The sequence below is a fragment of the Garra rufa genome, chromosome 2 (assembly GCF_049309525.1).
Source record: "Garra rufa chromosome 2, GarRuf1.0, whole genome shotgun sequence".
Lineage (NCBI taxonomy): Eukaryota > Metazoa > Chordata > Actinopteri > Cypriniformes > Cyprinidae > Garra > Garra rufa.
In genome coordinates this window covers 46,440,406-46,461,127 of record NC_133362.1, presented here as the reverse complement: position 1 = coordinate 46,461,127, position 20,722 = coordinate 46,440,406, and the positions used below count along the sequence as shown (strand labels likewise).

General features: G+C 41.2%; 1 pseudogene; it reads right to left on the bottom strand.

Moving 5' to 3' along the window:
• Positions 1-5,492: 5,492 nt before the first annotated feature.
• On the bottom strand, positions 5,493-9,421 carry LOC141325963 (uncharacterized; annotated as a pseudogene).
• Positions 9,422-20,722: the final 11,301 nt, after the last annotated feature.

Below are 20,722 nucleotides of genomic sequence, written 5' to 3'. Positions count from 1 at the left end.
CGAATATAAACCCTTTAGCTATTCAATAGTTATTAAAAGGACATACACAATGAATGATTAGAACACTATAGTCAAATGTGTGGGTTACATACATGATATGGAGTTATGCAATGGATTGATATTCATTGATAAGGACATTCAGATATGCAGATGCATACTTTGCATAATACTTGTGCTTTTCTTTTCTTTTATGTGGGCTTTTAGTTTTTAGTCTGTTCAGCACTTGTTGTATGTTGCTTTTGTTTTTGTGTCTAATTTAGCTCCTTCTTTTTGTTTTATATAGTATTTATAGCCCTTGGTTTCTTCAGTACTTTGTCCAGTGTTCTTTGTTTCTTTCATGTGTTTCTTCATTTAAATGGACTGCCTCATGTTTGCTTTCCATTTGTCTCTGGTATTCCCTGTGTTTTGGTTTTGTTTGTAGTTTTTGCTCTGGCGGTATAGTTACTCAATCTTTCAATATTAGTTGGTCTGTAATATTGCTGTTTGAGCATTAAAAAAAGATCCACTCAAGAGGGAGAAATTTTATTTATCAAAAAACACTTTTCAAGAGCTACAACAGACGGTTCGTTCAGACTACAGTGTGCTTCTTAAAAAATGGAATGGAGCTGTGCTTGAGACACTGTTTTTTGGCTGATCAAGTGAATCACTAGGAAAACACTAGTGAATTTCCTAGGCACTAGGAAAGCACTATAAAACAGACCACAATACTGACATTATCGGCTCCCTCAAAAAAGGTGTGTCTCGCGCTGTATAACAACCAAAAGGGGAGGGAGGGTGGGCGCCCTGGAGGCCGCTAGGCAGGGACATAAGATACAGGAATGGCCTCTAGGGCGGATCAGGGAGTTCAGGAGGCCATGGCAGATCAGGGATCACAGGAGGCCATGGCGCAGTAGACAGTTCAGGAGGCCATAAAATTTTATTGGGGACAATTAGGGGACCACAGGCCAGAATAGTCTCTGGAAGCCGTTCGGGCCAAGCGGGCTCTGGACGGCGCTCGGGGCTCTAGACGGCACGGGGCTCTGGACGGCAGTCGGGGCGAGCAGGCTCTGGGCGAGCGGGCTCTGGACGGCGCTCGAGGCGAGCGGGCTCTAGACGGCTGTACGGCACCAGCGGAGACTCTGGAGGGCTGGACGCCACCAGCAGAGACTCGTGCTCTGGAGGAGCGGTCACTTGAGGGCGCTCTGGAGGCGCAGACACTTGAGGCCCCTCTGGAGGCGCGGAAACTGGAGGGTGCTTGGGAGGCGCTGTCCCTTGAGGGCTGGGCAAGACCAGCGAAGACTCTCGAAGGCTGGGCGTGACCAGCGGAGACTCTGGAAGGCTGGGCGAGACCAGCGGAGACTCTGAAAGGCTGGGCGAGACCAGCGGAGACTCTGGAAGGCTGAGCGAGACCACCGGAGACTTATATGTAGTCCGGAAGCTAAACAGTCCAGGTTCAACGCTTACCCAATGCCCCGCATTGATGAACTCCTGGAAAGGATAGGCAGGGCTGGGTTCCTAACAACCCTGGACTTGTGTAAGGGCTACTGGCAGGTGCCCCTTGACCCTGTCTCGCAGCCCTATACTGCCTTCCATTCACCAGCTGGGTTATACCATTTTACTGTTCTTCCTTTTGACGTACATAGGGCACCTGCCACGTTTTAACACATGACCTTGTACACGAGGAAGTGTCGAGGGCACAGAAAGAGACATCATACCTTGGATACATTCTGGGCAACGGACAAATCAAGCCACAAGTCAGTAAGGTGGAGGTGATCCAGCTCATTCCAAGACCCACCACCAAGAAGGATGTGAGGTCATTCCTGGGACTTATTGGATGGTATAGGAGGTTCATACCAGACTTGCAATGCTGGCGACGCCCTTAACAGAACTACTGACGAAGGCTGTAAAGACTCCTTTGCCGTGGACGGTTGAATGTGAAACAGAGTTTAATCCAAACAGAGATTAATCCAAGATGGCGGCGCGGTCAGACGCAGCGGCTACTCCGGGTCCTAAAGACGGTGCTTTTATGTCTTTAAATGTCGTCTGTTCGTCTCCAAACAACGTTAATTTACCGCAAACTCATCGGGAAAGTACTCAAAAACTCACTTATGATCGCCAAAGCCTTTTGGAAATCGGCAACATATATAAACACCAACTCTCGCCGGCAACTACTGAAAAGCTTCAAGGCCTCTGCATACTGCTGAACCCGGACCTCGAGACCACGGTCTCACCTACTGATGCTACCCGCACAAGGCGGCGTCGCAAGTGGTGCGAGAGAGGACGGAAGCGCGGTAAGCGCGGAGGTATACGAGCCAGGCTAAGGGCTAACCCCACAAGACCGGCTCTTCCAACACTGATGCTTTCAAATGTTCGCTCGCTGGAAAATAAACTGGACTTAATTCAGCTCAGTCGGTCCACAGAGCATGAGGCAAGGGATAGTTGTGTGTTGGTTTTCACCGAAACATGGCTAAACAACAAAATCCCTGACTCCGCCATTCAGCTGCACGGACTAACCTGCTGCCGAACAGACAGAGACTCATCACTGTCTGGTAAGACTCGCGGGGGAGGCTTGTGTGTTTATATCAACAAGGAATGGTGTAACAATGTTGCGGTTGTGACAAAGCACTGTTCGCCGCTGGTGGAGTTTATGTTTGTGAAGTGTCGGCCGATCTATCTGCCGCGGGAGTTTACAGCCATTGTCATTGTTGCTGTTTACATTCCGCCGTGTGCAAACACCAAGGACGCGCTTCGCAAGCTTTACAGCGCCATCAGCGAGCAACAAACAAATGACCCGGACGGCTTTTTCATCACAGCCGGTGACTTTAATCATGCAAATTTAAAGTCTGTTTTGCCAAAGTTCTACCAACACGTGATCTTTGCAACAAGGGGAAACAACACACTGGACTTCATTTATACAACTGAGAAAAATGCATACAAGGCTGAACCCCGCCCCCACCTAGGGTATTCTGACCATGTAACTGTTATGCTAATCCCAGCATACAAACCGCTTCTCAAACTTGCCAAACCGGTTCAAAAGCAAATCACTGTGTGGCCAGACAATGCTACCTCTCCACTACAAGACTGCTTCCAGGACACAGATTGGAACATGTTTAAAGAGGCAGCCACCTACAACAACCACACAGACCTGCAAGAATACACAGAAACAGTGACTGCTTACATCAAAAAGTGTATTGATGATGTGACAGTCACCAAGACCATCACCACACGTGCCAACCAGAAGCCATGGATGACAGCAGAGGTTCGAGGGCTGCTAAAAGTCCCTGATGAGGCATTCAGATCAGGAGAAAAGGCAGCTCTCAAAACAGCAAGAGCCAATCTGTCTCATGGCATCAAGAAGGCAAAACATCAATACGCTCAAAAAATAAACAATAACCTCAGTGACAGTAAAGACACTCGGTCTCTGTGGCAAGCCATTCAGAACATCACGGACTACAAGCCCCTTCCACAGGCCAGTGACGATGATACATCTCTGCCAGATGCACTCAACCAATTCTACTCACGGTTTGAGATGCAGAACGACACACCTGCAGAGAAACTTCACACACCTTCAAACGACCAGGTACTCTGTCTTTCTCCAGCTGACGTAAGGAAGACCCTATCCAGGATTAACCCATGCAAGGCTGCGGGTCCTGACAACATACCTGGCCGTGTGCTAAGAGACTGTGCTGCACAGCTGACGGATGTCCTAACAGACATCTTCGACATCTCGCTGAGCCAGGCAGTCGTCCCCACGTGTCTAAAAGCTACCTCCATAATTCCAGTACCAAAGAAGTCACATGTGTCCTGTCTGAATGACTATTGTCCCATAGCACTGACCCCAATCATGATGAAGTGCTTTGAGAGGTTAGTTCTGCATCACATCAAAACCAGTCTTCCAAACACACTGGATCCATTCCAGTTTGCATACCGTCCAAACCGCTCTACGGACGATGCAATATCCAGCACTCTTCACCTAGCCCTTACTCACCTGGAACAGAAAGACTCTTATGTTAGAATGCTGTTCATCGACTTCAGCTCAGCATTCAACACCATAATCCCTCAACAGCTCATCCACAAACTAAATGTACTGGGCCTAAACACCTCCCTCTGTAACTGGATCCTGGACTTTCTAACTGGAAGACCTCAGTCAGTCCGTGTCGGCCACAACACTTCGAGCACTACCACACTGAGCACAGGTGCCCCACAAGGCTGTGTGCTCAGCCCGCTGCTCTTCACGCTGCTGACACACGACTGCACCGCCAAGTTCAGCTCCAACCACATCATCAAGTTCGCTGATGACACGACGGTGGTAGGCCTCATCAGGAACAACGATGAAACACACTACAGAGAGGAGGTGGCACAGCTGGCTAAATGGTGTGGCGCTAACAACCTGTCCCTCAACGTGGGTAAGACAAAAGAGGTTGTGATGGACTTCAGAAGAAACTCTGTTGACCACCCTCCACTGACCATCGACGGCTCAACCGTGGAGAGAGTCGGCAGCACTAAATTCCTGGGGGTGCACATTACGGAGGATCTCTCCTGGACCACCAACGTCACGTCGCTCAACAAGAAGGGCCAGCAGTGCCTCTACTTTCTCCGCCAACTGAAAAGGGCAAGCCTCCCTCCACCCATCCTCACCACCTTCTACAGGAGCACCATTGAGAGCGTGCTGACCACCTGCATTATTGTCTGGTATGGGAACTGCAGTGCTGCTGACCGCAAGACCCTACAACGGACTGTGAACACGGCCACAAAGATCATCGGTGCCCCTCTCCCCTCCATTCTGGACATTTTCCATGCACGATGCTCCAGTAAGGCCTCCAGCATCATGAAGGACCCCACCCATCCTTCCCACAACCTCTTCCAGCTCCTGCCATCAGGTAGAAGGTACAGGAGTATCAAAGCTCGCTCTGTGAGATTGCTCAACAGCTTTTTCCCCCAGGCTGTGAGAGCCCTTAACTCAGCCTTCTCCCCCAAACTCACTAAAAACTGTTGACAAATTTTTCCTAAGTACAATTCTTGAGTGTGCTACACATAGGTGAGTGGGCCATACAAACCACCTGTAGTAACACACTTACGTACATTAGACACTTTATAATCACTTGCTGCTACAAAGACTTAATAAGACTGCATGTTTACTTGTTTTCTCTCAAAATCCTTTATCTGCACAACCATATGCACAAAATATCTCTTTTGCACAATTATGTACAAAATATCTTTTCTGTTTGATTTCATGTACAGTATTTATGTAAAGTATTTGTATTCTCAGTTCTTGAATGTGTAGTCAACTATTTATTGTAGTTATATTATAGTATGTATATAGTCAGATTGTTAAACTGTTGTATAGGTCTATAACTGCTTTGCCTATACTTGTACTGTTTTCATGTCTATGTATGCTTAACCAGTATGTAGCACCGTGGTCCTGTGAGACACGACATTTCGTTCCACTATATGTCCACACATGTAGCAGAATGACAATAAAGACTACTTGACTTGATTTGAGTTCCAGAACCTCAACAGTCGACTGTGTTCATGCTCCATCCTGCAGAGTCCGGATTTCTCTCAGCAGTGGTATCTGTCCTTACAACCTTTCCAGTTTCAAGTACGACACATCCCAGGGAAGAGGAATGTTGTGGCAGACTACCTGTCACGTGTAACGGACGGTCATCCGCCTGGAGAAGGAGGAGGTGATCTTAATGAGATCTATCCCTGGCCGAATTACATACACAATGGTTTACATACACACACACACCATTCATACACTGTTTTCTCCTGCCTGACAGCCGTAGTGGCGGGTACATACGCTAGCTCACGGCACACATCCTCGTGTTTCAGCAATGGTCTGATCGAATCTTAAATTGTCTGATTTGCTCTGATACGCTACAAATCCATACTAGCAAAAGTTCTGCACAGTCTTCTTGTAAACATTCTTAGGGTCTGAATTTGGCAAAATTGACGCCATCATTAATATTTATAGCTGAGCAGATAAAACTTTAGTTTGCCAATTACAACACACTTTGCCAGCAAACCAATTGGAGCACATTTCGTATTTCAGAAGGAGGGGCTTCACATGAAGTGAACAGAGCATTTGAGAAAAACTAGGAAGAGAGATGCTGCAATAATGTAAAATATATGAATCCATATTTATCATTTTATGAATCCATATCCATTTTTGGAACAATCAAGCGTGAAAACAATGCTACAGCACTAAATCTAGACTTTGTAAAATGACTTAATCTTGATTGACCATCGATTTACGATGATGTCACTTTTTCTTCCTCTGATGTGAACGAGTATGACTAAGTAGACCTATCCTGGATGCGCACACTCTGGGACAGTGAGGGCATGAAAAGGATGCTGTCGGTGGAGCAGTTGTGGGATATTTCCTGCATTGCCTAGCAGCCATGGCTGTCTCTCGCCGACAGTTTTCAAATTTTCTATAGGCCAGTTTGGTTACTAAACAACAACTGGCTCTGTCCTTTGCTCTAGATTCCAGCTCTTTCACAGGGAAGTCAACATATTTCAGACTATTTCTAATACAGTCTTTGTAACGTTTTTTTTTTTTTTTTTTGGACGTCCACGACTCCTATAACCCTGAGACAAAGTTCCATAAAGAATCTGCCAAGGGATGCGAGAACTGTCCATTCTTATAACATGTCCTGTCCAGTGAAGCTGGGCCTTCATAATCATAGCCTCAGTGCTGACCAGACAGGCTCTGTCTAGAACCTCCAGATCTGTCACTCTGTCCTGCCATTTGATGCACATGATTGATCTTAGAGACCTCTGATGGAATTGCTCAAGCTGTTTTAAGTGCTTTCTATACAGCGTCCAAATTTCACAGCCATAAAGAAGACTAGTGAGCACAACTGCCTTATACACTTTGATCTTGGTAGACATCTTGATGTTTCTGTGATTCATGACTCTTGTGCGCAGGCAACCAAAGGATTGGCTGGCTTTGCTGATGCGTGTTAAAATCTCCTTGTCTAATGACCCATCAGAAGAAATAAAGCTATCAAGGTACTTGAAATGTTCAACTGTCCTCAGTTCTGTTCCCTCAATGGTAATTGTAGGTGGAGGTGCTCTGGAGCCAGGAGCAGGCTGAAATAAGACCTCGGTTTTGCTAAGACTAATAGTAAGTCCAAAGAGATGTGCGGCTTCTGCAAATCTGTCAACTATGACTTGGAGATCAGACTCTGAGTGTGCCATAAGAGCACAATCATCTGCAAAGAGTGCATCCAGAAGCAGCCTTTTGGTTGTCTTAAATTTGTCATTTAGTCTTCGGAGATCAAAGAGGGAGCCATCTGGTCTGTATCGCAGGTACACTCCTCTGTCAACTGTCAAGTTCCTGTAGAGTATGTGCCAAGACGCTGGTAAAGAACAAGTTAAAAAGAATAGGAGCAAGCACACATCCTTGTTTCACCCCATTTGAGATCAAATGGAAGTGAAATGATGCCATTTGAGAGGACGAATCCCTTCATCCTGTCATGAAAGAGGCGAATCAGGTTTGTGAACTTTCTGGGGCACCCAAGCTTTGTGAGGATGATCCACAGTGCTTCTCTATTCACAGTGTCAAAGGCCTTTGTAAGGTCAATAAAAATGGCATAAAGATCCATATGCTGCTCAATGCATTTTTCTTGAATCTGCCTAACTGTAAAGATCATATCAACAGTGCAACGGCCAGGTCTAAAACCACACTGAGCCTCTGGTAGGGACTTTTCTGAGATGAACTCTATCAGTCTGTTGAGGATGATTCTTGCAAGAATCTTTCCAGCAACTGACAGAAGTGAGATACCTCTGTAGTTACCACAGTCAGCCTTGCTGCCCTTTTTCTTAAAGATGGATACCACTATGGTGTCTTTAAATTCTGGTGGCATTATTTCCTCATCCCATATGCTGGTGAGGATGCTGTGAAATACGCAGAGCATCTCTGAGCTTGCCATTCTAAAGAGCTCAGCAGGGATACCATCCACAACAGCAGCTTTGCCACTGCTAATCTGATTAATTGCCTTCATGACTTCCTCCATATTTGGGGGTAGATCAAGGTTATTTAATGTGGACTTCTGTGGTATGGATTCCAGTACCAGGGGAGAAACTACAGAGGGATTATTAAGCACATCAGAAAAATGTCCCCTCCATCGATTGGTAATACTTGTCTTATCTTTCAGTAGGGTGTTGCCATCAGCAGAGAGCATTGGTGTTATACTTGGTCTTATTGGACCGTAGAGGGTCTTCAATGTGCTGAAGAAATTCTTGGAATTGTTGGAATCTGAAAATCCTTGAACTTCTTCGGCCTTGAGGTCCCACCAGCTATCCTGCATTGCACGCAACTCTTCAAAGTCTTTCTTTGTAGATGTTTGAAGTGATCTTTCTTTGCTACAGAGTTAAGATCATTTTGCCATTCAACATATGCCTTACTTTTTTCCTCCAGGAGCCCCCTGATCTCATCATTGTTCTCATCAAACCAATCTTGGTGAACTCGCTTCTTAGAGCCAAGGGTTTCTTTTGCTGCCTTGCTCACCATCTGCTTAAACTGATTCCACTTCACAGTTGGATCTCCATCCAGTGAGCCATGAGCAGCCAGAACATCATTAAGGTGTTGTTGGTACTGTTTTTGTACAATGGGATTTTTTAGCTTGGCAAGGTTATATCTAGCTATATTTAGCTTTGGCTTCTTCCGATAGAAGGACACAATGTGCAATTTGAGTGAAGACCTAATCAACCTGTGGTCTGTCCAGCACTCAGCTCCTCGCATGGCCCTGGTGATTTGGACATCACGTACATCCCGCCTTCGCACAAGGACATAATCAATATTATGCCACTGCTTGGATCTAGGGTGCATCCATGACGTCTTGTATTTGTTAGCCATTCTGAATAGGCTGTTGGTAATTGTGAGGTAGTTTTCTGTGCACAGCATCAACAGCAATAGTCCATTGCTATTCATCCTGCCAAGTCCATGAGGGCCCAACACACCTTTCCAACTGCTGTGGTCATTTCCCACTCTTGCATTGAAGTCACCAAGAATTATTAACTTGTCAGTCATTGGTGTAGACTTCACAATAGAACTAAGGTTCTCATAGGATTTTTCTTTCACATCGTCGCTGCTGGTAAGTGTAGGAGCATAAACACTGATAATTGTTATGTGCCTCTTGTTGGTCAGAGGAATACAAAGCTTCATTAGCCACTCATTGATGCCAATGGGGAGATCAGGTAGCAGTTTAAGGAGCTTATCCTCATTTTTCAACTTTCCCTTCCAGAAGAAAGTGTAGCCTCCCTCAGGTTCACAGATGGTTCCTTCCTCTGCAAGACGAGTTTCGCTAAGGGCAGCAATATCAATGTTATACCGAGCTAGTTCCCTGGCTAGAAGTGCTGTCCTTCTCTGGGGTCTAAGTGTATTGTCACTGTCCATCAGAGTATGCACATTCCATGCGCCAAGAATGAGTTTTTTATATTGTCGTTTATTTGTTTGACCACAGTAGGGTTAAACTGCCAGCCGCGGCCTGCTGGCCAGTTTTCTGTTAGGGCAGGCAATATTTGGGACACCTTTTCTAGTCCCTTCCCGATCCGGGTGAGCAGTGCTATCCCTTAAAAGGGCTGCTCAGTTGCCTGGAATGCTGCCGAACTTGCATGGTGCCCTGGGTGCAAGGAAGAGCGACCACTGATTCACAGGCCGCCTACGTGCGAGTTCCAAGCTACGACTACCAGTGGTAACCGCCACCTGTCGCTTTGCCCATCCCCCATCGCAGCAGGACTTAAAGATGAATAAGCAGGATTGTGAGGATGATATGCACAAGACCTGCGCGTGAAAGAGATTTTGGTGGAGAAGCTGTTGCGCTTAGTGTGCAATATTTAAGATGATCTCTAGACAGAAATGAAATATAATATACATAACTATGTTTTCAGGGGTGTATAAATACCTTACTTAATGAACCATTATGTTTTTATTACCTTAGAATTATCAGTTTATATCTACATACACCGCAGGTCCCCTCACATGGAAGATGCCGTTATGTTTCTACAGTAGCCCTGAACGGACAAACTGCTCTACAGATCGCGTTTCATCACTGTTGTTCTTTGTGGAAAAACACTGACACAATGATGAACAAGTAACAGTAATATTCACAATAACATCTTTTTATTGAATGATTAAGTAAATTTAATTCCCTACTTTACGTTTTAAAAGAAACCTCATTATTCTTTGTTGTCTAAAACAACAACATCTTAATTCTGCGCGGCTACTGTAGCTTCTGTAAAGGGAGGGGTGAGCGGTGGACTAAACCGTTGGTTGCAATTCATAGCCTTACCGCTAGATGCCGCAAAAATCTACACACTGCACCTTTAAATGTCCAATGGCATGACAAGCATTACAACTGGTAACTTCTTTGGCTGCAGTGGATAGACCAGGCTTTCCTTAGTACTCCAGCCCGCCCTACGCACTCCACTCTGCGTTGCTGCACCGCCTTCCTGACCGGTGAACCTTAATAGGTTTTGTTCGCACATTCCGCCGGCATAGACTTCACATGCTGGGTGAGTATGCCCACAGGTAGTACTGGCTTAGCATGCTTACCAGTAGCAAGAAAAATCCTGGCCTGACTAAATGAACAATGTACTGACAATGCAATGTAGTATTACTGACCTTTCATTTCCAGTGTAATTAATGAACAGCAAGTAATTAGCAATCTTTATAAGTCTTTCCTGACTCAATAGCCCCTTTCACACATTAAACCTGGAAAATAAACCATAAAATAACCATAAAATTACCTATTTACTTGGTAAATGCACTATAAGCAAAGCTGGAGTGGTGAGGGAGGCTGGCAGAGCTCGAGGTTGACAGACCATGCTGGAGCCGAGGGAGAAAGGAGTCAAGGTTGTAGGATCTAAGCGTGAATCAGACAATTCAGGCAATTCAATTAGAAGTTTTGAAACACTTCTACAGACCCAAATTCCACAAGAGGCCCAGCATGACAAGACTCCTGTTGTAAAATTTGTCATTTGACACCCTGGCGCCAGCCAGCTTGAAGCAAACCTAACCAACTAGGAACTAGCAACATTAACACAAAAGGACACTTGTTCATAATCCCAAGGAAGGAGATTGTCAAATTTGGGGCAAGTAACCAAGATTAATGGTCAAAGAGATGCTCATCTGAACATCTCTTTCTAGTACTAGTAGAGATTGTGCTTGGTGGGCTCCCCCATCCAGAACACTGAGATTCCTTCCCTAACCTTTTGACCTTCCTGCTTAAAGAACGTACCATCATGTTCCCAATACGGCCCAGGAAACTGCCTTTTTATGTATCTACATATGCAAGAACTTATGAGCAACTAATCATTTATCTGCATAACTTTCTATCATTTATGTAACTCATACATTTTCCTATTATGTTTTAATCACTTGTGGTGTATGTCCTTTTTAATAACTATTGAATAGCTTAATGGTTTATATTGGTGTTTGGTATGCCTGAGCCTGAAATTGCATTCTCGAAATGTTTCTGTAATTCAGTTCTTTGTTAAATGTATTATAGTCTTGTTATAGAAATCATGTCCAAATTTAACTCTGCAAAGAGAGGGAAAATTGGGACCACGGGACTGATCAGATAACATTGTGATTTATGGTTTGGGAGCAGAAATCAGAAGTACCCCAAGTTAGGACAATGTTTTAATTGGTCAAGACACCATTTGGGATGTGTCCAAACACTGAGCTTAAATACTCAGGACACCATCAAAACTCTCTCTTACGCTCTTACTCTCTTACTCTCACTCCTCGCGTTTCTTTGCGCCACCGCGTTTCGACGCTGAACGCTCCCTGGCCTGCATGCCAGCTGCTCCTCTAAAGGAAACATGAGGAGATCGTTACACTTCCGTCTTTTACTTTAATTCTTTTATTTCTTTCCGTTGAGAGTTTTGTGTTCTAGTTAAGTTTTGCCGCAAGCCGTGACCCAAACATCTATGCTGACCTGAACTTTAACCAGCGCACAACTCGCATCCTCAGCCAACGCCCAAGACATCACATGAACGACCACCGAACTTCCAACCTATCAGCAACCTCGGGAAACCCCTTTCTGGAACGACGCGACGAAAGGAATTCCCTCAACACAAAGGCAACGCAAGTACAACCTCCAGATTCTAGCTGAACTGGTGCATTTGATATAAAGTTTAATAACCTCATTGAGGGTTAAATAAGTGATGGATGGTTGTTCAGGTCTAAGCAATTGTACATATTGCTATAAACTTGGGGCTTCATATTTTCATTCCTTTAAACTCATTCTTTCCTCACTTTCTCTTTCTGCAACCTGTGTGAATGCGTGTGTTTATGTGTTAGATTAGTTTGTATGTCTTAGGTTTATCCAATAAAATCGTATTTTATTAGAAAAGATAAGTATCTTGTGTTAGTTGCTCACAAGTTAATGTCTTAAACTGTCGATTTTGCTACTGTGCTAATATAGTGTTTTCACTATATTCTGGATAGTAATATCCATTGCAGAGCTTCTGTTACACGGCTCGTCCATGAATCGCGAGTCGACTCTGAACAGCCGTAAAACAGTACAACAGTTCAAATTCCCTATTGAATCATATTCGATTCCCTTTGAGCTAAATGAAATGTACATTATCACTACAAGGTAGTCTAAAACACTGAAAGGAAACTCATAATTGCAAAACCATCCTTTATATATGACATTAAAATGGGCAATATTTTTTGCACTGTTCTAGGGCAGTTCCCAGAGAACTAAATGTTCCTGAAGGACATTTTCTTGGTTGTATTTGCACCATAGGAACCCTAAAGTGACATAAACCAACTGAAAGCAGCATCATATAAGCACGGAAAATAAATTCTGAATACTGTAGAGATGTATTAACATGTTTACTATAAATTTCTTTATAGAGAAATGTACTTCTATCTATTTTTATGTTTATGTACAGTACAGACCAAAGGTTTGGACACACCTTGGACACACCTTTGAACCAAATTTTTCTTTATTTTCATGACTATGAAAATTGATTCACACTGAAGGCATCAAAACTATGAGAAAAAAAGTGTGAAACAACTGAAAATATGTCATATTCTAGGTTCTTCAAAGTAGCCACCTTTTGCTTTGATTACTGCTTTGCACACTCTTGGCATTCTCTTGATGAGCTTCAAGAGGTAGTCAAAATGGTTTTCACTTCACAGGTGTGACCTGTCAGGTTTAATAAGTGGGATTTCTTGCCTTATAAATGGGGTTGGGACCATCAGTTGTGTTGTGCAGAAGTATATATAGTATATATATATATAGTATATATAGAATTAATTCATAGTTTTGATGCCTTCAGTGTGAATCTACAATTTTCATAGTCATGAAAATAAAGAAAACTCTTTGAATGAGAAGGTGTGTCCAAACTTTTGGTCTGTACTGTATACTCGTTTTCATAAGAATAAAGTATATTTTAATCCAATGCTAATTAATAGAGCATTTATTACCGTTTTAACTAACTCCATAAAGTCAGTTTGGAGTAAAATCATTATTAAATTTTCTCTTCTGTTGAACACATTTATAAATGTTTTTACAAATGCAGGTTGTAAGCGACTCGAACATCCAGTGCATATATAGAAATTGTGATTATGGTTTTATTTTAATAACTTAAGTCCTCAAACACAAATATGCCTTGACAATCATAGACAACATACAGTGCAATGCATTGCTATTTTATCCTAAACATTGTCATACACACTCATTCATGAAACGTGCAGAACAATCAATGGTTAGGGTTAACTCAAATAAATAATTGTAATAATCTGTGGTCTCAAGTATAAAACACATTTCAGCTGTGAAACAGCTCTAAAAACACAATAAAGCCTTTATCCGGCTCAGTTTAATTCAGTGTTGATGCAGTTTAATTCAATAACAGTGTCAACATGTCACAGTTTATCATGAAAACTTAAATCAGAAGCCAGTAGTGTAATTATTCAGCTCAATTCAGTTTGGTTCATTAGGGTCAGTGTTACAGGATTCATCAAGTATGAAACATGCTTTCTTAGTGTTGCATGCTTTCTTAGTGTTCTTAGTGTTGCTGAAAATAAGATGGTGAACTAATGCACATGTTAATGAGAGAAAATCAACTGCAGTGTCTGAGATCTGACCTGTGTTTTGCAAGAAGTCAAGGTAGTCTAAAACACATTAAAACACAAGGTAGTCACAAAATTATCCTTTATATATGACGTTAAAATGGGGAATGAACAGAATGGATGTACCAAGGGGTTTAATGCACAGACTATAGGGATTTTGACACCAGGTAGTTCTAGGAACTAGGCACCAGGAAAGTTCCCAGAGAAATTAATGTTCCCAAAGGACATTTTTGGTTAGGGTTGGCTTTTATTAACCTAGAGGGAAAACAACAGCAACCTAGAGGGAAGACAACAAGTGTGGTCATCTTTCTCTTGTTTTGTAACAAGTTTGACTCATATGCCAAACTGAATGAACAACATGCTCCCTCTTGTTCTGGTCAGCAGATCCTCATTTGTGAGTGTTTAAGAAATAAAAGGGTTTTGGATGTAACTAAAACTCATACAAACAGATCAGCTGCAGCACAAGGAAAGACAATTTCATTATTGAGCTGAATCCTGTTGGCAGCCTCAGCGACAGCAATGAAAGACACGCTGGTTCAATACCCTCTTCAGAAACCAGGCTTAATCAGACATCTGCTGAATAAATAATACTCTCATAAAGGCTATTTTGCAGCACTCAAAACAAACCGTGCATTAAACACAACCTGAGCTATAAAAACCAGAGAGCAAAAGGTGCCTAGATATCCTTATTTAAAAGAATATTGCTGGCTCTCGTCCACCAAGTAGCTGCGCACGCAACTCAATCAATGAAAAGGCCATTAAGCTTAACAAACCTGCAGGATCTATAAACTCTCTATTGACTCTTGAAAATAAATAAAAGCACAACTGGAGTAACGGCTAGGAAACATTTACTCATGCATATATGTGTGACGGTTTGAGAGGTGTTTGTGTGCTGGCCACTAAAAATAACCCTGGAGCCTGTCAGTATAGTTTAACCCTCTAGTTGTGTTCGAGTCAAATTGACCTGAAAAAGATTTTCTTTTTCCTGAAAATACTAGTTAATGTTATCGCATTGGACTCAAACTAAATGACTTTGTTTACACAGGGTATAAGCAATTAAGTATTAAGGTTTTAAGGTTTTTTTTTTTATTTTTTTTGTTTTTTTTTTGTGGGTTTTATTTCACCTAGTCACACTAGTCACACAAAATGACCAAACAATTGCTTATAAATCTCTCATTATGCTATATTATCACCAAGTATTGGATTCATTCAATCTTTTTGTCAACTTGTTTTCTTTCATTTAGGACTGGTTTTGTGTTTCTATTTGCAACTAATTTGCAATTAATCGTAGGCCTCATTTATCCGAAAGTAGGCACCTCATTTTTTTTGAGTGAAAAAAGCATTTTTATTGAATAATTTTACAATATGAGATTAAAAATTATAAAAAAAAATTTGCACAGTTTCTCACACTAGTGTGCTGTAATGTTTAATAAGGAAGTTTGCTATTAAATGTTTTTATTTTGTACAAAAAGTCACACTTGTGGTGTTCCCAGTCAAAAATGACCGGACTCCAAACAATTGCTTATAAATCTTTCATTATGCTATATTATCACCAAATATTGGATTCAATCTTTTTGTCAACTTGTTTTCTTTCATTTGGGACTGGTTTTGTGTTTCTGTTTGCATCTGATTAATCGTAGGCCTCATTTATCTGAAAGTAGGCACCTCATTTTTTGAGTGAAAAAGCATTTTTTATGAATAATTTTCACAATATAATTTTCACACTAGTCTGCTTTTATGTTTAATCAGGAAGTTTGCTTTTAACTTTGTAACTCCTATTGCAAAAAGTCACACTTGTGGTGTTCCCAATCAAAAAGCAGTCCTAAATAAAAGAAAACAAGTTGACAAAAAGATTGAATCCAATATTTTGTGATAATGTAGCATAATGAGAGATTTATAAGCAATTGTTTGGAGTCCGGTCATTTTTGACCAGGAACACCACAAGTGTTTGCAATTTTGTACAAAATAAAAGCATTTCAAATCAAACTTCCTGACTAAACATTAAAGCACACTAGTGTGATAAACAGTGCACATTTTTATTATTTTTTGTTTAATATTGTGAAAGTTATTCATGAAAAATATTTTTTTTCACTCAAAAACGAGGTACCTACTCTCAGATAAATGAGGCCTACGATTAATCAGATGGAAATAGAAACACAAAACCAGTCCTAAATGAAAGAAAACAAGTTGACAAAAAGATTTAATCCAATATAAGGTGGTAATATAGCATAATGAGAGATTTATAAGCAGTTGTTTGGAGTCCGGTCATTTTTGACCGGGAACATTAAAGGTGTGACAGGAATCCAAACACAAGCAGAGTGTTAATCAACCCTAGATGTGAGAGTTCATAAACCACCAAATCCAAATTCCTAATTTGTGTGATAACAACAGTTTATGGTTCTGGAACGACATGAGTGATTCTGTGATTTTTGTCCTTAACCCTGTGATTTTTGTCCTTAACCCTCCTGTTAAGACTTTATCTGTGACCACTTCTTTTGAGTGTGCACATTTTCTTAACTTCTTTTCTGACAAAATCAATACTACTTGAGCCCAGGTTTTTACCTCGATATAGCCTGTACTTGATCCCTATTTCTCCTGTTCACAATGAAGTGAATTTGAGCCAGTCTCCATTCAGACATTTAGAGAAATCACTTTTAAATTGAAACCTACTTTTTCTCTTCATGACATAAAACAGATTTTTGATACAGTCAGCTCGGACATTCTACGCATTGTTAATAACTGTCTATTGACTGTGACGGTTCCAGCCTGCTTTAAATTCGCCACTGTGATTCCCATTCTCTAAAAAAACTTACTTGACACCCTAATATATGTAAATTATAGACCCATCTTTGATTTTAAAGCACTAGTTCACTTCCAGAACCTAAAATTAACAGATAAAGTACTCACCCCACTTGTCATCCAAGATGTTCATGTCTTTCTTTCTTCAGTCGTGAAGAAATTATGTTTTTTGAGGAAAACATTTTAGGATTTCTCTCTATATAGTGTACTTATATGGTGCCCCCAAGTATGAACTTCCAAAATGTCAAGTCAAGTCAAGTCACCTTTATTTATATAGCGCTTTTAACAATACAGATTGTGTCAAAGCAACTTCACAGTATCTAAACAGCACAATAGTGTGTAAGTAACGCATTATTGTAAACAATCAATTTTCAGTTAAAGGCAGTTCATCAATGAATTCAGTGATATCATCATCCAGTTCAGCTCAAATAGTATACGATATCGCTGGAAAGTGTCCCCAACTAAGCAAGCCAGAGGCGACAGCGGCAAGGAACCAAAACTCCACAGGTGACAGAAATGGAGAAAAAAACCTTGGGAGATACCAGGCTCAGACGGTGGACCAGTTCTCCTCTGGCCAGACGAAACCAGCAGTTTGTACCAATGTCAGATTGTAGAGAACTCATCAGGTTCCTGTGGTGTAGCGCCGATGGCCGTCTAAGTGCCGAGGTCTTCATTGATGATCCGTCTCTGGAGCTCATCTGGTTAACATCCACGGCTATTGAAGTCATCTCTAGGTGGTGATCCATGATCTGATCTGGATACAGGCTGGGTCTAGTGGCTACGGTGACCTCCGAATAAGAATGAAACAGACTAATATTAGCGTAGATGCCATTCTTCTTACGATGCAACGAGTACATCAGATGCTATGGGAGGTGTTTTCGGTTTTCGGTGATTCCGGTTGACCTAATTAATGCAGCCTAACAATCCTTTAACGGATTTGAAATATAGGAATGTGTTACTGTTTTATGTGTAGGCCAGGTTAAAGAGATGTGTCTTTAATCTAGATTTAAACTGACAGAGTGTGTCTGCCTCCCGAACAGTGTTAGGTAGATTGTTCCAGAGTTTAGGCGCTAGATAAGAAAATGGTCTGCCGCCAGCAGTTGATTTTGATATTCTAGGTATTATCAAATTGCCAGAATTTTGAGAACGCAGTGGACGTGAGGGACTATAATGTGTGTATAATGTGATAGGAGCTTGCTGAAGTACTGTGGAGCTAGCAAGATTTTAAAATCTATACAATGTTTAATAGGGAGCCAGTGCAGTGCTGACAGAACCGGGCTAATATGGTCATACTTTCTAGTTCTAGTAAGAACTCTAGCTGCTGCATTTTGGACCAGCTGGAGTTTGTTTATTAAGCGTGCAGAACAACCATCCAAAGCATTACAATAATCTACCCTTGAGGTCATGAACGCATGAATTAATGTTTCAGCATTTGACATAGACAGCATAGGTCGTAATTTCGATATATTTTTAAGATGGAAAAATGCAGTTTTGCAAATGCTAGAAATGTGGCTTTCAAAGGAGAGATTGCTATCGAATGACCCATGAGCCTGATGACGACGAATTGACAGAGCAGCCATCTAGTATTAGATTGTGTTTTAGGTTATTACTTGTGGAGGTTTTAGGTCCAATAATTAACACCTCTGTTTTTTCAGAATTTAACAGTAAGAAGTTACTCACCATCCAAAATGCAGTTTAAATGCAGCTTCAAAGGACTCTAAACAATCCCAGCTGAGGAAGAAGGGTCTTATCTAGTGATAACAGTTGGTTATTTTCAAAACAAATTTACCATTTAAATACTTTTTAACCTCAAATGATTGTCTTGTCTCATCTCTGTGATGCGATGCGCATGTGTAGTCTGTGTGATCCGGGTCAATACAGTTAGGGTATGTTGAAAAACTCCCATCTCCTTTCCGTCTTCAACTTAAAAATTGTCCTACAACACTGTTTTACCTTTTTTGTAAAGGGTGTTTGATCTTCTTTGTATGTTTACTTTGTAAACACTGGTACTGGTACTTCTGCAGCGATGTAGGACGATTTTTGAAGTTGAAGACGAAAACGAGATGGGAGTTTTTCGACATGCGCATCACAGAGGCTAGACAAGACAAGCATTTGAGGTTAAAAAGTATATAAATTGTCAATTTCTTTAAAAAATAACCGATCATTTTGCTAGATAAGACCCTTCTTCCTCGGCTGGGATCGTTTATATCGTAAAGAAAGAAAGACATGAACATTTTGGATGACAAGGGGATGAGTACATTATCTGTTAAGTTTTGTTCTGGAATTGAACTAATTCTTTAACACTCCAAAATTCTCAAAAAAAAAGCTTCTTTTTATACAGATGCAGATCAATTCCATCTCTGACATTTTTTAGTGCGGCTTTAAAACCTTTCATAGCACTGAGTCTGCTCTTTGTTTTCAATGATGATATTTTCAATGATAATGACCACAGACTGGTGATACCATGGCCTTAGTGCTCTTAGATTTGAGTTTAGCTTCTGATTTTGTGGATTCTATTAAATCGGCTTGAACACTGGACTGGTATCACAGGTATGATATTAAAATGGTTCCAAACTTTTCTGTCAAATAAAGGTTTTTCTGTCAGTTTAGGTGTCCTTTCATCCTTGCTAGATCACTTTACCTGTGGTGTACCCCAGGGATCGATTTTAGCACCATTATTATTTCTGTTATATATGCTAGCTCTGGGGTCAATTCTGAGTAAATTATGAGGTGTTGTATTCTATATACATATAAAACATAAAGATAACTGGGCATATAAGAGATTGGAAGGCTGTCTGCAAAAACTCAGTCTGTGGCTCACAAATAACTTCACACTGCAAAAAATGCTTTTATTACTTAGATTTTTTGTCTTGTTTGCAGCCAAAATATCTAATTCTTAAATCAAGAAGAATTTTCTAGACAAGTAAAAATGACAAAAAAAAACTATCAAAATTAAGTGTGTTTTTGCTTGAAATAAGCAAAATAATCTGCCAATGGGGTAAGAAAAATAGTCTTGTTTTCTGATTGAAATTTTTTTGCTTACCCCACTGGCAGATTATTTTGCTTGTTTCACTTAATTTTGACTTGTTTATTCTGAAAACAAGAAAATAATTATTACACGGCTAGAAAATCCTTCTTGACTTAAGAATTTTTAGATATTTTGGCTGGAAACAAGACAAAAAAGTCTAAGTAAGAAAAGCATTTTGTGCAGTGCATGCTGGTTAATGCTAATAAAAACCAAATCATTTGGGCCAAAGAGCGCTCAGATGGAAACTGTAATGACCTTGGCACCCTGACTCCATACCTTCTGATGTTAAAGATCTAGGATCAAACAAATTCACACCACAGTTAATACTAGTTTTTATCATATTCGCTTGGTTAGCCAAAGTCAAATCTTTCTTAAAGGGATAGTTCACCAAAATTAAAAATTCTCTCATGTCGTTCCAAACCCGTAAGACCTTCGTTCATCTTCAGAAGACAAATGAAGATTTTAGTTGAAATCAGATAGCTTTCTGACCATGCATAGACAGCAACTTAACTCACATGTTCAAGGCCTAGAAAGGTAGTAAGAACATCATTAAATCAGTGGTTTAACCATAATGTTATAAAGCTATGAGAATACTTTTTGTGCTCAGTCTCATTTGGAAGAAATTTACTGCATTGCTTCTGCCATCCGTCCGTACAAAGAGCGCTTGTGTGGGTCATGTTTGTGAAGTGTTAACCTGGAATCTGACTCAACACACTCAATCTTTCCACTGGATTCTTTTCCTCTAATTACTCCTCTTCAAGTAAGCGCAAAAATTAAATATCAGTCACAGCCGTGAGAACGCAATTCGGCATCAGCTA